Here is a 16,540-nt window from a genome sequence, read left to right on the forward strand (position 1 = left end):
GCCATTAGGTCCGGGTCCCATCCCTTATCGTCTCTCCCCGCTGGGCTTCCCGCCGTTGGAGGGTGGGCACCGTAATACGGCGAGCGGCCGGGGGGTTCGCGCCCCGCGCCCCACAAAACTGCCTCGTAGCGCGACCTCAGATCAGACGAGACAGCCCGCTGAACTTAAGCATATCAGTAAGCGGAGGAAAAGAAACTAACAAGGATTCCCTTAGTAGCAGCGAGCGAAGAGGGAAGAGCCCAGCGCTGAATCCCTCTTTCCCCTGACCAAGGTGGGCCGGGAAATGTAGCATACGGAAGTCCGTTTAGTCTCGGTGCGGACGTGGGACCAAGTTTTGCAAGGAAGTGTCTTCCATAGATGGTGAAGGCCCGGTATCGCCCCGCCTCCCGCCGGGTAGATCGGGCTTCCCGGAGTCGGGTTGCTTGTGAATGCAGCTCAAAGTGGGTGGTAAACTCCATCTAAGGCTAAATACCGGCACGAGACCGATAGTGAACAAAGTACCGTGAGGGAAAGTTGAAAACAGTACTTTGAAGAGAGAGTTCAAGAGAGCGTGAAACCGTTGAGAGGTAAAGGGTCGGGGGACCGAGAAGACCGCCCCGCGGGATTCAGCTGGGCGGACGGCCCGCGCTCGTGTGGTTCCGTGACTTGGAGGCGAGTTCATCCGGGCGAGAGAGGGGGCGACCCCACTCCCTGCTCGGCCCTGAGCTTCGCCTCCCGACTTCGGGCCTCTTGGGCGTATGAAGGCTCGACCCGTCAGGTGCATTTTCCCTGCGTGGTGGTGAGTCGCGACCGGCTCCGGTTAGGCTTGGAAGGGCCCAAGGGTGAAGGTAGGTGCGTCCGGAGATGGGGCCCACACGGCCACGGACACGGGCGTTCCGCTACAGCCCCTCGCTCCGACTTTGCCGATAACGCCGGGGCCGCGGAGCAATGTCCTTTCCGCGTTCTCCCCTCCTTCGGGATGGGGATGGGGATGGGCCCCCCCCCCGATCCTTCGGTCGAAGCGGGCCGGTTGGGCTGTCCTCAGCCCCGGGCTAGGCCCGCTACGGCGATACGGGGGGTGATCCAGGCACACAGCACCCAAACGCCTAAGGTCAGTGGCTAAGTTCGTACCCCAGCTGACCCGTCTTGAAACACGGACCAAGGAGTCTAACGCGTATGCGAGTCAAAGGGCTTGAACCCCGGAGGCGCAACGAAGGTGAAGGCCGGCGCGCATCGGCTGAGGTGGGATCTAAGACACCCCGTCCATGGTGGGTTGACAGCGCACCACCGGCCTGCTCTCCACCGAGTGGAGAGTGGAGCAAGAGCATACGCGGTGGTACCCGAAAGATAGTGATCTATGCCTGGGCAGGGCGAAGCCAGGGGAAACCCTGCGTGGAGGCCCGTAGCGGTCCTGACGTTTAATTCGGTCGTCCGACCTGGGTATAGGGGCGAAAGACTTAACGAACCATCTAGTAGCTGGTTCCCTCCGAAGTTTCCCTCAGGATAGCTGGCACCAAACTCAGTTTTATCCGGTAAAGCAATGATTATAGGCTGCGGGGCCGAAACGGCCTCGTCCTACTCTCAAACTTTAAATGAGTAAGAGGCCCGGCTCACAGGCTCGGAGCCGAATGATCGAATGATGGTGCCAAGTGGGCCACTTGGTAAGCAGAACTGGTGCTGCGGGATGAACCGAACGCGTGGGTTAGGGCGCCAGACGCGACGCTCATCAGACCCCAGGAAAGGTGTAGGTTGATATAGACAGCGGGGCGGTGACCATGGAAGTCGGAATCCGCTAAGGAGTGTGTAACAACTCACCTGCCGAATCAACTGGCCCTGAAAATGGATGGCGCTGGAGCGTCGGGCCCATACCCGGCCGTCGCAGGTGTCACAATCCCCAATTTGAAACACAGACCGTACGCCGCGACGGCGCTGAAGCCTCTGGCGTGAGCCTGGGTCGAGCCGCCGCGGGTGCAGATCTTGGTGATAGTAGCAAATATTCAGATGGAATCTTTGAAGGCCGAAGTGGAGAAGGGTTCCACGCCGACAGCGCTTGGCCGTGGGTTAGTCGGTCCTAAGGGATAGGCGAACGCCGTTCGGAAATGCTGGGGCGATGGTCTCGTCTGCCTCTCGCTGACCGAAAGGGGATCGGGCCAATATCCCCGAACCTGGGAGCGGGGAGATTGAGTGCCGAGAGGCGCTCTCATAGCGGTAACGCAAACGAACACGGAGACGTCGGTGGGAACCCCGGGGAGGATTCTCTCTCCTTGCTAAAGAGCTGGAGCCCCCTGGAATGGGATTGTCCCGAGAAAGGGGCTCAACGCTCTGAAAGCCGCATGCATCTGTGAGGCAGCCGGGACATTCCCCATCGGCCCTTGAAAATCTGGGGGAGGTATAGTGAATTTCCCCCCAGGCCGTACCAATATCCGCATCAGGTCTCCAAGGTGAACAGCCTCTGGCGTGTTGGAACAATGTAGGTAAGGGAAGTCGGCAAAACAGATCCGTAACTTCGGGATAAGGATTGGCTCTAATGGCTGGGCTCGGTCGGGCCCTTTAGCTGAAGCGTAGGCCGAGGGCCCGGAGCGGCCTGGCTCCGGGGAACTGTTCTGGTTCGCCCTTGCCCTGAGGGTCATGCGGGCAAAAGCGCACGGCGCCCGGGTTGACTCCTGCGTCTGTCGGTTAAAGTGCATGGGTCGCAGCCACGCGAAGAAGTCGATGTTCCCTCCCGGCGGTGCTTAGGGGACTCGGTCGGTGACGTTGGGAGGCGGTCGTGGATGGGACTCCATAGGGGACGAACCTCCGCCGCGTTTCATCTTCGGCCCTTCCTTCCCAAAGTCGGCCGGGCTCCGAGGCCCATCGCCGGGTCCCGGCCACACTCGCGAGCGCGGCCTTCCGTTCTCCCGTTCGGACGTGGGGGGGAAGACTCGGGAGTTGTGTGCGGATGCGTCGCCGGCCGTAAGGGCTTGGGGGGACCAGAGCGGTGTGACTGGAGCCGGGTGCGACGAGCCGAGGCCTCGTGGATCTATCGGGTGTGAGTCTCGCCAGCTCCGAGGCGGTTCTCTCGACCGGCACCCAACAGCCGAATTAGAACTGCCACGGACCAGGGGAATCCGACTGTTTAATAAAAACACAGCATTGTGAAGGCTCTTGGACGGTTTTGACACAATGTGATTCCTGCCCAGTGCTCTGAATGTCAAAGTGAAGAAATTCACCCAAGCACGGGTAAACGGCGGGGGTAACTATGTAAATAAACCCCGGAGTTCGTTAAGGTGAGCAGGGTGGTAGACCCAGCTCCAGGGACTCCGAGTCAAAGCATTGTGTGCCTCCACCTCCTCGTGGTAAAACCGGGCAACGTCCTGTGCGGTCAGGGAGGCTAAGAGAGGCTTCCCATGTGACAGACTGACCGAACGTTCACATTAGCCAGGTCTCCCCGGGTACTTTGCGCTAGCAGGTTGTAGTGCAGGTACCCAAGTGCTGGTTCCCTGGGGCGGGGACCACCACTATGGCAAGCCCCTCAGGGTGCAACGTCCCTAGCTGGTGTTCGATCACCGAAGTTGCTTAGGTCTCGAAGGGCATCTCATAGGCTCCGAATGGCGTTCCAAAACCCTATAGGTTCCGAGGGCAAAGATGGTGCTTGGCTAGGAGATGTCTCTTCTGGGAACATCTCTTTCGTGGGTTGGTATGATCTATCCTCGATAGATCCCAGGTGTTGGTCACCTATTCCCGGAAGGCTGCTGGCTGACTTTGGGCTTGGGTCTCCGACCCACACTTTATTAGGTAGGGTGAAAACCCATCCTCATGGGCAAAGGACGAGTTGATTCTCTTTGGTGTGCGCTGGTGACAGTCGATCTATGAGGCTAGAGGCAAAGGCGTGAATAGGTCAAGCTTCCTAGCTGAATGGACGAACTGTGCTGGTAGCATATCGGGGGTGATCGCCGACCCTTGGGCCCATGAGGTAACGGCAAAACGGCCGTCCCTAGTGACGTGTGGACGAGTATATAACCTACCAGTCCTGTGTCGGTCGATGGCACGATGGGATGGCTTAAAGACTCTAACGCAGTGACTACACTGGGAAGGAGCGCCAGCCTGGTTTCAACTGAGGCGAACATGCCGGCACGGTCAGGCGCCATACAGAACAGGGTACAAAACAAAAATAGTGACTCGGTGATGGGGAACTTCTTCCCGTGATGGGTTCTTCATCCCCGACCACACGGTTGGTCCCCTGCTAGGGTTTGACTGTAAGAGCAACGCCACCCAGGGGAGACGTTGTTCACATCAGGCTGGTAACCTGCATGACAGTCTGGTTGGTTGGCCCAATGCGGACCCAACATGTGTGGTCTAGCCGGTCAGACTCCCTTACAAGGGAGGGGTGGTGGTTAAGTTGGTTCCGTCATGGCCCGTTCTCTTCTGTGAGTGGGAAGGTATCAAGGTATACAGTATCGGCTCCGATCTAATGGCGTGCGGGCTTCCCCGCCCTCCCTCTCTGTGGATACCCGGGAGAGGTCACGGGCGAGGCTAGCCTGGTTGATCCATTCAGCTTCACTATGTTTGACGTTGTAATAAATACGGCCGGATTCGACCTGTGTTCAAACCCCTGCTTGTGTTCACAGGTAATCCACCGTGGACAAGGTATCGTTTCGAATCCGATGAGACCGAGAAGACGACACGGACCGAAGCGTCTTCTCGGAAGAAGGAAGAAGGATGTTCTATCTCTAGGTCGGGCTCAAACGGATCAAGAGACACTCAACGGCGCTGCAGGGGGCAGCGTTAAAACCTCCGAAACAGAGTAGCCCGCTCTGCTGTAGATAACCAAATGCCTCATCATCTAATTAGTGACCTGCATGAATGGATTAACGAGATTCCCACTGTCCCTACCTACTATCTAGCGAAACCACAGCCAAGGGAACGGGCTTGGCAGAATCAGTGGGGAAAGAAGACCCTGTTGAGCTTGACTCTAGTCTGTCACTGGGAGGCTACATAGGGGGTGTAGAATAAGTGGGAGGCCTGCCAAAGGCCAGCACCGGGGCGGGCTGTCCGTGAAATACCACTACTCTTACTGTTACCTCTCTAACCCGGTGAAGGTGTCGGTGGGAACCCTTTCCTTGCTGGGGGTTCCTTGTTCGAAGGTGCTAAGCCCTGGGTGGGTCGCTTGGCAGTGAGTCCAGGTACACTCATGTTGCGGGCTTCCCTGCCCGGGGCGAGTCCCTCCGGGGACAGTGACAGGTGGGGAGTTTGACTGGGGCGGTACACCTGTCAAAGCGTAACGCAGGTGTCCTAAGGCGGGCTCAGGGAAGGACAGAAACCTCCCATAGAGCATAAGGGCAAAAGCCGGCTTGATCCTGATTTTCAGTATGAATACGGACCGTGAAAGCGGGGCCTAACGATCCTTCCATCTGCTTTTTGGGTTAGATGTCGGCTCTTCCTATCATTGCGAAGCAGAATTCGCAAAGCGTTCGATTGTTCACCCACTAACAGGGAACGTGAGCTGGGTTTAGACCGTCGTGAGACAGGTTAGTTTTACCCTACTGATGTTGACCGTTGCTCCGATAGTAATCCAGCCCAGTACGAGAGGAACTGCAGGTTCGGATACATGGTACTCGCGCTTGGCTGTGCAGCCACTGGTGCAAGGCTATCATCCGAGGGCTTATGACTGAATGCCTCTAAGTCGGAATCCCGCCTAGAAGGAGCGATACATCCGCGCCCAGCATCGGTGAGCTTGGTCTTGGATAGCCGCGGTGGGAGGCGGTTTCCTCCCCACCGCCGGTGACGAGAGCCGCATGACACAGGAACCGGACCGGGGCTAATGAACGCCTCGGTCCACCTCCCTCCTGAAAGCAAATGTCTCTTGATCCGGGTGTGAAATGACTCGTAAACGACCTGATTCAGAGTGCGGGTGTCGTAAGTGGCAGAGCGGGTGAATAAACTGCGATCCATTGAAAGTCATCCCGTCCACTCAAACATTTGTCGGGGGAAGGCGAATGCCTAACACCCCCCCGGCCCTCTGGAGCAGTCCAGGTCTCGCAGTGGGTGAAATTGGACTTGGTGCAATTTCTGAACCTCTGGGTCTCTGGGGCGCGGGCCCCGAGAGTCCGTACACCGGTTAGAGGGAGCCGGTGGCGGGCTTAGGGAGGCAGGTTGCACCCTTAAAAAGTCCTGGATGTACCTCGCAGGTCTCGCAGTGGGCGGAATGAGACAAAGGAATATTGACGGAGCCGAGGAGTGCTCCGAGTGGCCGAAAAAAGTGCTCCGAGCCTGGGGCAATAGAGAACCGTAATTCACGCGGTTTAAAAACTCAGGTCTCGCAGTGGGCGGAATAAGACTTAAAGGAATGATGACGGAGCCAAGAGGGGCCTCCCCTGGAGGTCCCATGGCCGAGAAAAGTGCTCCGAGCCCGGGGTGATAGAGAACCGTGAATGCCGCGGTTAAAAACCCCAGGTCTCGCAGTGGGCGGAATGAGACTTAAAGGAATGATGACGGAGCCAAGAGGGGCCCCCCCTGGAGGTCCCTTGGCCGAAAAAAGTGCTCCGAGCCCGGAGCAATAGAGAACCGTAATTCACGCGGTTTAAAACTTCTCCCAGTCTCCCAGTGGGAGCTCGTTCCAGCGGGGCGGGCTGGATGGTTTAGTCCGAGGAGGAGGGCTTAAGTGAGGGCCGGATAGGTTTGAGTGGTGCGCTGGGTTCCTGGAGGTTGAGCCCCGGAGGTTAGGAGCGGGGCGATGGTGTGAGTGAGGCCGAGTTGGGTGAGCAGGGGTCAGGCATGGGTGTGGGCGGAGATGGGGGTCTTATCCCCGGAGGTAAGGACCGTGGGGGCAAGCCTGAGATTGTCCACCCCGGGAATAGTGAACTAAATTCGGCAAGGCGTTGTTAAAAAGGGGGGTCAATTCCTTTTTTTATTCAATAGAAAGGCACAAAGGGTCTCAGATGTGAAAATTCAATTCAGCCGTCATTTTTTGATCAAGTGCTAACCCTAATTTTCCATTATTAACTAAGTTGCTATCTCAATATTGTGAAATACTAAGTCAGTATTTTAAGATACTGAGTCAATGTTTTGAGATGCTATGCCATGTAATTTGCTGGATATTATATCATTGGTATAAAACAATTGAACCGAGAACATGTATCAGAAAAAGCTGTGACTTATATGAGGAGTTAAATAAGTATATCATTCAGTAATAAAAATAGTCTGGGGGGGGACCTACACTTTCTTCTGGAGGGGGCCAGAGATGTGATGGAAAGGAAAGAGTAGAAACAATTAAAGGCCCACTATGGCTCTTTTTGTGTAAAATGTGTGAATGTTGATGGTAAGCAGGTGGTTTCTCACTCATCTCTATATGTTCTTCTTAATAGTTAAGATAAAAAGGTGCTTTCGCCAAACTTGATGTGAGGGCTTAAGTGTGGGCCGGATAGGTTCGAGTGGTGCGCTGGGTTCCTGGAGGTTGAGCCCCGGAGGTTAGGAGCGGGGCGATGGTGTGAGTGAGGCCGAGTTGGGTGAGCAGGGGTCGGGCATGGGTGTGGGCGGAGATGGGGGTCTTATCCCCGGAGGTAAGGACCGTGGGGGCAAGCCTGAGATTGTACACCTCGGGAATAGTGAACTAAATTCGGCAAGGCATTGTTAAAAAGGGGGGTCAGTTCCTTTTTTTATTCAATAGAAAGTCACAAAGGGTCTCAGATGTGAACATTCAATTCAGCCGTCAACCCTAATTTTCCATTATTAACTAAGTTGCTATCTCAATATTGTGAAATACTAAGTCAGTATTTTAAGATACTGAGTCAATGTTTTGAGATGCTATGCCATGTAATTTGCTGGATATTTGTAGCCCTTTGTCTCTTTTTCCTACCCTCTACTAGACAATAATAGAAACAATCTCAAAACAATGAGATACAATCACTTATGTCTCAAAATAATGAGGATACTGTCTCAATATGATTACATACTGTCTCAAATAATGAGGATACTGTCTCAATACAATCACATACTGTCCCAATACAATGAGGGTACTGTCTCAATACAATCAGATACTGTCTCAAATAATGAGGATACTGTCTCATTACAATCACATACTGTCTCAATACAATGAGGATACTGTCTCAATACAATCAGATACTGTCTCAAATAATGAGGATACTGTCTCAATACAATCACATACTGTCTCAATACAATGAGGATACTGTCTCAATACAATCACATACTGTCTCAATACGATCACATACTGTCTCAAATAATGAGGATACTGTCTCAATACAATCAGATACTGTCTCAAATAATGAGGATACTGTCTCAATACAATCACATACTGTCTCAATAAAATCACATTCTGTCTCAAAATAATGAGGATACTTTCTCAATCCAATCAGATACTGTCTCAAAATAACGAGGATACTGTCTCAAATAATGAGGATACTGTCTCAATACAATCACATACTGTCTCAAATAATGAGGATAATGTCTCAATACCATCACATACTGTCTCAAATAATGAGGATACTGTCTCAATACAATCTCATACAGTCTCAAAATAATGAGGATAATGTCTCAATACAATCACATACGGTCTATAATGAGATACTATTTGAAAATAATGATAGTACCTGAAAATATTGAGATTGCAACTTAGGCATAAAAAAGTGCTTTATATATTTATTTATTCTATTAAACTGCTCTCAAGAAGTATTTATAAATCTTTTCATTGGTATAAAACAATTGAACCGAGAACATGTATCAGAAAAAGCTGTGACTTATATGAGGAGTTAAATAAGTATATCATCCAGTAATAAAAATAGTCTGGGGGGGGACCTACACTTTCTTCTGGAGGGGGCCAGAGATGTGATGGAAAGGAAAGAGTAGAAACAATTAAAGGCCCACTATGGCTCTTTTTGTGTAAAATGTGTGAATGTTGATGGTAAGCAGGTGGTTTCTCACTCATCTCTATATGTCCTTCTTAATAGTTAAGATAAAAAGGTGCTTTGAGTTTAAACTTGATGTGAGGGCTTAAGTGTGGGCCGGATAGGTTCGAGTGGTGCGCTGGGTTCCTGGAGGTTGAGCCCCGGAGGTTAGAAGCGGGGCGATGGTGTGAGTGAGGCCGAGTTGGGAGAGCAGGGGTCGGGCATGGGTGTGGGCGGAGATGGGGGTCTTATCCCCGGAGGTAAGGACCGTGGGGGCAAGCCTGAGATTGTCCACCCCGGGAATAGTGAACTAAATTCGGCAAGGCGTTGTTAAAAAGGGGGGTCAATTCCTTTTTTTATTCAATAGAAAGGCACAAAGGGTCTCAGATGTGAACATTCAATTCAGCCGTCATTTTTTGACCAAGTGCTAACCCTAATTTTCCATTATTAACTAAGTTGCTATCTCAATATTGTGAAATACTAAGTCAGTATTTTAAGATACTGAGTCAATGTTTTGAGATGCTATGCCATGTAATTTGCTGGATATTTGTAGCCCTTTGTCTCTTTTTCCTACCCTCTACTAGACAATAATAGAAACAATCTCAAAACAATGAGATACAATCACTTATGTCTCAAAATAATGAGGATACTGTCTCAATATGATTACATACTGTCTCAATACAATGAGGGTACTGTCTCAATACAATCAGATACTGTCTCAAGTAATGAGCATACTGTCTCAATACAATTACATACTGTCTCAATACAATGAGGATACTGTCTCAATACAATCAGATACTGTCTCAAATAATGAGGATACTGTCTCAATACAATTACATACTGTCTCAATAAAATCACATTCTGTCTCAAAATAATGAGGATACTTTCTCAATCCAATCAGATACTGTCTCAAAATAATGAGGATACTGTCTCAAATAATGAGGATACTGTCTCAATACAATCACATACTGTCTCAAATAATGAGGATAATGTCTCAATACCATCACATACTGTCTCAAATAATGAGGATAATGTCTCAATACAATCACATACGGTCTATAATGAGATACTATTTGAAAATAATGATAGTACCTGAAAATATTGAGATTGCAACTTAGGCATAAAAAAGTGCTTTATATATTTATTTATTCTATTAAACTGCTCTCAAGAAGTATTTATAAATCTTTTCATTGGTATAAAACAATTGAACCGAGAACATGTATCAGAAAAAGCTGTGACTTATATGAGGAGTTAAATAAGTATATCATTCAGTAATAAAAATAGTCTGGGGGGGGACCTACACTTTCTTCTGGAGGGGGCCAGAGATGTGATGGAAAGGAAAGAGTAGAAACAATTAAAGGCCCACTATGGCTCTTTTTGTGTAAAATGTGTGAATGTTGATGGTAAGCAGGTGGTTTCTCACTCATCTCTATATGTTCTTCTTAAAAGTTAAGATAAAAAGGTGCTTTGAGTTTAAACTTGATGTAATAAGTATGTCATCTTAAGCCCAGTCCTGCAGTCCTTCTCAAGGTCTATACTTTGACTTACAGGAGGAAAGACTAGAAAGGTTCTTGGTCAGACGTGTGGGTTTCAGTCAGACATGTTTTTGTTAAACAAATCAAAGAACCCCTCACCTGTCGTCCATCTGCAGAAGACCTTCAGCACCAGGTTTGTCATGATGCAGATTAAACTGAAACCTTGCAACAGAGAAACCATCTTTAATGTCCCCCTGCTGATTTCTTGGGGAGCTGTTCCTTCAGCGTGCTGGATTTTCTTACCTCTTTGCCAGGTCTTATGTCATGTCCTTGTGCTGAATTCAAAGAGAAAACACAGTTCAACACTTAGTAGGATCCCTCTCAGAGGAAGGCAGCACTGTATAGTTTTACCTTAGAGCAAAGAGACCTCACCTCCAACCTCACATTAATCAAACTCCTTGGAAGGTTTTAATAAAAAAAAGATGTGAATGTAGATCATGTGCAGTTTGAAGATTTAACACATTCAACACATTCTTGTGTTGTCTTCTTGTGTTGATTAAACATGAGCATTTCACAGACTGTGATGGGCCAATTTAATCTGTTCTCTCAGGATTAATTACCCATGAGCCTAAATATGTGGACTGTATTATCCTCACTTTCACAAGATTATGAAGAAAAAGAAAACTCCAAAGAGCAAAATGATCATAGAGCGTCAAGGAAATGTACAGCATTTTCAACACAGAGTTACTGTGTAATGCTTCACTTCTACAATTCAACTTTAGTTATCAAATTAATGATAATGCCAGGAGATTTCAATAGAATACATTTTGTGATCACAATCATTCATTCATTATCTGTAACCCTTATCCAGTTCAGGGTCGCGGTGGGTCCAGAGCCTACCTGGAATCATTGGGCGCAAGGCAGGAATACACCCTGGAGGGGGCGCCAGTCCTTCACAGGGCAACACAGACACACACACACACATTCACACCTACGGACACTTTTAAGTCGCCAATCCACCTACCAACGTGTGTTTTTGGACTGTGGGAGGAAACCCACGCAGACACAGAGAGAACACACCAACTCCTCACAGACAGTCACCCGGAGGAAACTCACGCAGACACAGGGAGAACACACCACACTCCTCACAGACAGTCACCCGGAGGAATCCCACACAGACACAGGGAGAACACACCACACTCCTCACAGTCACCCGGAGGAAACCCACACAGACACAGGGAGAACACACCAAACTCCTCACAGAGGGTCACGCGGAGGAAACCCACGCAGACACAGGGAGAACACACCAAACTCCTCACAGAGGGTCACGCGGAGGAAACCCACGCAGACACAGTGAGAACACACCACACTCCTCACAGACAGTCACCCGGAGGAAACCCACGCAGACACAGGGAGAACACACCACACTCCTTATAGACAGTCACTCGGAGTGGGAATCGAACCCACAACCTCTAGGCCCCTGGAGCTGTGTGACTGTGACACTAACCTGCTGCACCACCGTGCCGCCCTTGATCACAATCAACCAGCAACAAATTAAAATAATTGGATGATAAAGCTAAACTTTCATTAACAGTGTTAGAGAGGATATCAAATATTGAGCTCCAGAAATTAATACGTTTGGGACAATCCCAGAACAAATGAATTAAAGTTATTTGATTCAGAAAATGTATAAACTTCATAACTTTATGCCTCAGGCATATCCAAGATAAATGAATTCCCTCCATCATTTTTGATCAATAAACCTACTTCTTTCTCCCACCGATCTTTAAGGGAATCAAGACTTGTCATGCTCCGTCATTAGCAAGGAGTATATATCTTTATCTTGCCTTTGAATGAAGTGATGTCTCTTTTTGAGTCTAGGAGTGTGTCTGGGGGGTTGCAGGGAATTAAGTGATATTCATAGATACAAAGCTATGAATCTGTATGTATCTGAAGAAGTGTGTCTTGAGGATATTAAATGTCTCAACAATGTGATCAAGAGAGATGAGCTAATGATCTATAAACATATCTGTAATTGTATAAATCCCACGATTATATGGATTATGCAAGGACTATATGAAGTGTCATTCAAAGATGGCAAGAAAGCATGGTTCTTTGCAATGTGGGCAAGTACTGAAAACTTATAATCCAAATTTTGTTATAGGTTCAGAGTATGTCAAACTAGAACCTAATAAGGCACACAGTGAAGTGTTTTTAGATTTTGCCAGTCAGGCTTCTTTCTGTTCCCTCCTGTAAGAAAGCTTTTGAATATTTGCTGCCCAATAATAAAGCTGAAAGTTTGGCAGTTATGTCTCTCCACATTCGCTGCAATATAGCTTTATTTATACGTGGATTCTATTTATACCATTATTATAGTCAGAAGAGAGCATTTTTTAAGACTTTTTTTAAGACAACATTTTTTGAAAAAGGTTTTTGTTAAAAATACTGGTCTACTTTGAAACAAGTAGAGTTTACAGGGTTAATTCTACTTTGCAAAGGCAGGTACAGAATCCCAGTGATAAATATCCCCCTTGAGAGAGGACAAAAAAAAGAGAAAAATGTGCAAAATATGGATAATCAAGTTTGTGTGTGACCACAACACCAAGGTATTTCATTTTTTCCATGCTTGCTTTGAGCAGCGCTGTGCAGATAAACGAGGATTCTCTTGCAGCTAAATTTATGAGCATCAATTTAATGTTTTGTGTAAAAATCTTATAGCCATATTTTTTATCCAAATTCCTTTAGGAGATTAAGCATTACAGGAATAGAGGAAGAAGCCTCATACTAACATTCATTCATTATCTGTAAGCGCCTATCCAGTTCAGGGTCGCGGTGGGTCCAGAGCCTACCTGGAATCCTTGGGCGCAAGGTGGGAAAACACCCTGGAGGGGGCGCCAGTTCTTCACAGGGCAACACACACATTCACTCACACCCTCACACCTACGGACACTTTTGAGTCGCCAATCCACCTACCAACGTGTGTTTTTGGACTGTGGGAGGAAACTGGAGCACCCGGAGGAAACCCACGCAGACACAGGGAGAACACACCACACTCCTCACAGACAGTCTCCCGGAGGAAACCCACGCAGACACAGGGAGAACACACCACACTCCTCACAGACAGTCACCCGGAGGAAACCCATACAGACACAGGGAGAACACACCAAACTCCTCACAGACAGTCACCCGGAGGAAACCCACGCAGACACAGGGAGAACACACCAAACTCCTCACAGACAGTCACCCGGAGTAAACCCACAAAGACACAGGGAGAACACACCAAACTCCTCACAGACAGTCACCCGGAGGAAACCCACACAGACACAGGGAGAACACACCAAACTCCTCACAGACAGTCACCCGGAGGAAACCCATGCAGACACAGGGAGAACACACCACACTCCTCACAGACAGTCACCCGGAGGAAACCCACGCAAACACAGGGAGAACACACCACACTCCTCACAGACAGTTACCTGGAGGAAACCCACACAGACACAGGGAGAACACACCACACTCCCCACAGACAGTCACCCGGAGCGGAAATCGAACCCACTACCTCCAGGCCCCTGGAGCTGTGTTCGTACTAACATATCATGTGCATAAATGTTCAACCAATTTCATTTTAGGTCATTTTGACGTCTTATGTCATTTTAATGAAATGGTTTATTTAAAAACATACTTTAGTTATAGTCTGTGTTGTAATTAATGAGACACACCAGAAAGTAGTGTGTATGGGTTTACCATACTTTGTCTGTGTTGCCCTGTGAAGGACTGGCGCCCCCTCCAGGGTGTATTCCCGCCTTGCTCTGGACCCACCGTGACCCTGAATTGGATAAGCGCTTACAGATAATGAATGAATGAATGAATGAATGTAATTAATGAGGCACACCAGAAAGTAGTGTGTATTCAAAAGATCACATCTAAACGTAAAGAATGTAAAACATATGAGATCTAGAAAACAAAAGTGTGATGTATGAACCTAAAGATGTTCTATTTACACTCACCCACCAGAGGGCAGACTGCCACTAGGGCATCTAGGGATTCTGAATGTAACCAGTGTGGCAGTAGTTCAAATAAATGAGTGAATGAACCAGCAAGAAGTTGTCCTCCTCGCTCTGTGTCTCGAGTAATAATGTTTACTTAGTTACACTATAAGGGAGCAACATAACAAAAAGTTTACCAAATGCATAAGCTTCCCAGTGACAATCACAGCAAATATGTGAACGTGCAGCACAAATACACACATTGTGAGATTAGAGCAGAATATTACTGCATTTATTTAATGCTCCATGAAAACATTTAATATATTTCGAATACATTTCAGTTACAAAATATAAAGATCAATTTCCATCAGAAATCACCTTTAAATGCAAAGAAAGAATGCTATGAAATATCTAATAATATTACTGTATAGTTTTTGAGTAAAATGCATCCAAACTCCCTGTAAATGGCCACTGAGTTTAATAATGAGTCGAGTTCACTGTTTTCCAAAATGGTCATTTCTAATAAGTAAAACCTACAGATATCAGTTCCGTGTTTGTCACACTATGTACCTATGAAATATGAAGGGATATTATTGTATAAATTTTCAGTAAAGGGCATCAAAGCCCCATAAATGGACATTGTTTTTAATGATTAGTCAAAATTAATACCTAATTAAATGGTAATTTCTAATAATTAGTCCATAAAACCCATTTCAATGTTTAGCGCACGATGTGCCTATGAATTATACATTGATTATAACATTTTAGGGAGTCTGTCAAGATGGATATTTTCATGTTAAGGTGCTTGGTTAATGTAACCTAATCATACTTGAACTTCAGCACATCATGGAATGAAGTACTAGTTTAACTGTAAACACAGTTCTTCTGTTAATAAGTTCAGTTTATTAAAGTACAGCCAGGTCCCTTAAGTATGTAAAAAATTACCTGATTCTTCGTTATTTGTTTTAAAGATTAAACAACATATTTATAAATATGGGCAAAAACATTACTTCTTACAGCTGTCTTTTTTCTGTATACGTGACTTGCACTACATCTACAGCATTTTAGCTGATGCTCTTACCCAAAGGGACTTACAAGGTCACTTTATTTACAGAGGTGGGCCAGTGCTGTGTTAGGAGTCTTGCCCAAGGACTTTTGTTGGTGTAACACTGCAATCCCCCAGACCAGGAACCCCAGTGTCACTTATGGTGTGGCAGCTCACTGCCAGGTAGTGGCATTATCCATTGTGCCACACCAACAAGCTGAAGTACAGTACAACTGTGGCAAATGGATTCATTGACTATTTATTAAAAATGGCCAATTTACGATGTGTTTAATACAACTTTTTATTAAAAATAAATAAATAAATACAAAAATAGGAGGATTATTTGGGAGGATTTTGAATGGCATTTACTTAAAAGCTGTACAATATCATTACATCATAATTCACCGTTACATGCTACGATTAAAAAAATAACTAATACATTTTGGTTTCATTGAGTGCTGTATTGAAATGACCATAATAGTATTTTGTATGCCATTTACTCAAAAACTGTACAGTAATATCACTTTATATTTCATAGGTACATAGCACTGTAAACACTGTATTAATATCTGTTGGGTGTATGGACTACTTACTAGAAATTATCATTTTATTAAACATGGAATCCCTGCTGAAAAAAACTTCACCAGCTTAAATCTTAACCACCTTATGGTATGTTTTCATTTAAATTTGATGGTGGACTACAAGAATGATCAACCTGACCAACCCTGAGAGCAAGGAGACGGTGGACCACTGTTGTTCCACTGAGGGCAAAGTTGGAGGTCCACTAGTGATTTACACAGCGTTTTCTGGGCGGACCACTGCTGATTAAACAGAATTTTACACAAAATGCCACATTTTAGCACTTTTCAATTCACAGTCCAGTTTACATTTTTCCTTCATTAGGTTCTTTTTGTTATTCTTTATTAATAAGATTAGTAAATCATTTTAATCAGCACAGTGTCAACATTTTTATCATAATCATTTTATATCATAACTCATTGTTATATCTCTCATAGTTGTTGGTAATATTTGTATTAGTGTGTTTTCCGGAATAAAATTCTCTGTGAATGTAGAATCTGTTTGAGGAGATTATAAATGAGTTATATCCGGTACAGGACTTTGACCATCAAGGGCAACTACCAGCTAAAGCTGGTCTTCGACTGGATTTTTCAGCAG

The 16,540-nt window shown here is 46.9% G+C and overlaps 1 long non-coding RNA gene and 1 pseudogene across 1 annotated transcript in view; one reads left to right on the forward strand and one right to left on the reverse strand.

Annotated features, from left to right (window-relative positions):
* LOC136676615 (uncharacterized) overlaps positions 1-16,540 on the reverse strand; it is a 43,762-nt gene that overhangs the window by 26,870 nt on the left and 352 nt on the right. The window contains exon 2 of the long non-coding RNA XR_010796306.1: positions 10,493-10,668. This is a non-coding gene — a long non-coding RNA (uncharacterized lncRNA). The remainder of the gene's footprint in view (positions 1-10,492; positions 10,669-16,540) is intronic.
* On the forward strand, positions 132-5,941 carry LOC136677574 (28S ribosomal RNA; annotated as a pseudogene).

The sequence above is a fragment of the Hoplias malabaricus genome, chromosome X2 (genome assembly GCF_029633855.1).
Source record: "Hoplias malabaricus isolate fHopMal1 chromosome X2, fHopMal1.hap1, whole genome shotgun sequence".
NCBI lineage: Eukaryota > Metazoa > Chordata > Actinopteri > Characiformes > Erythrinidae > Hoplias > Hoplias malabaricus.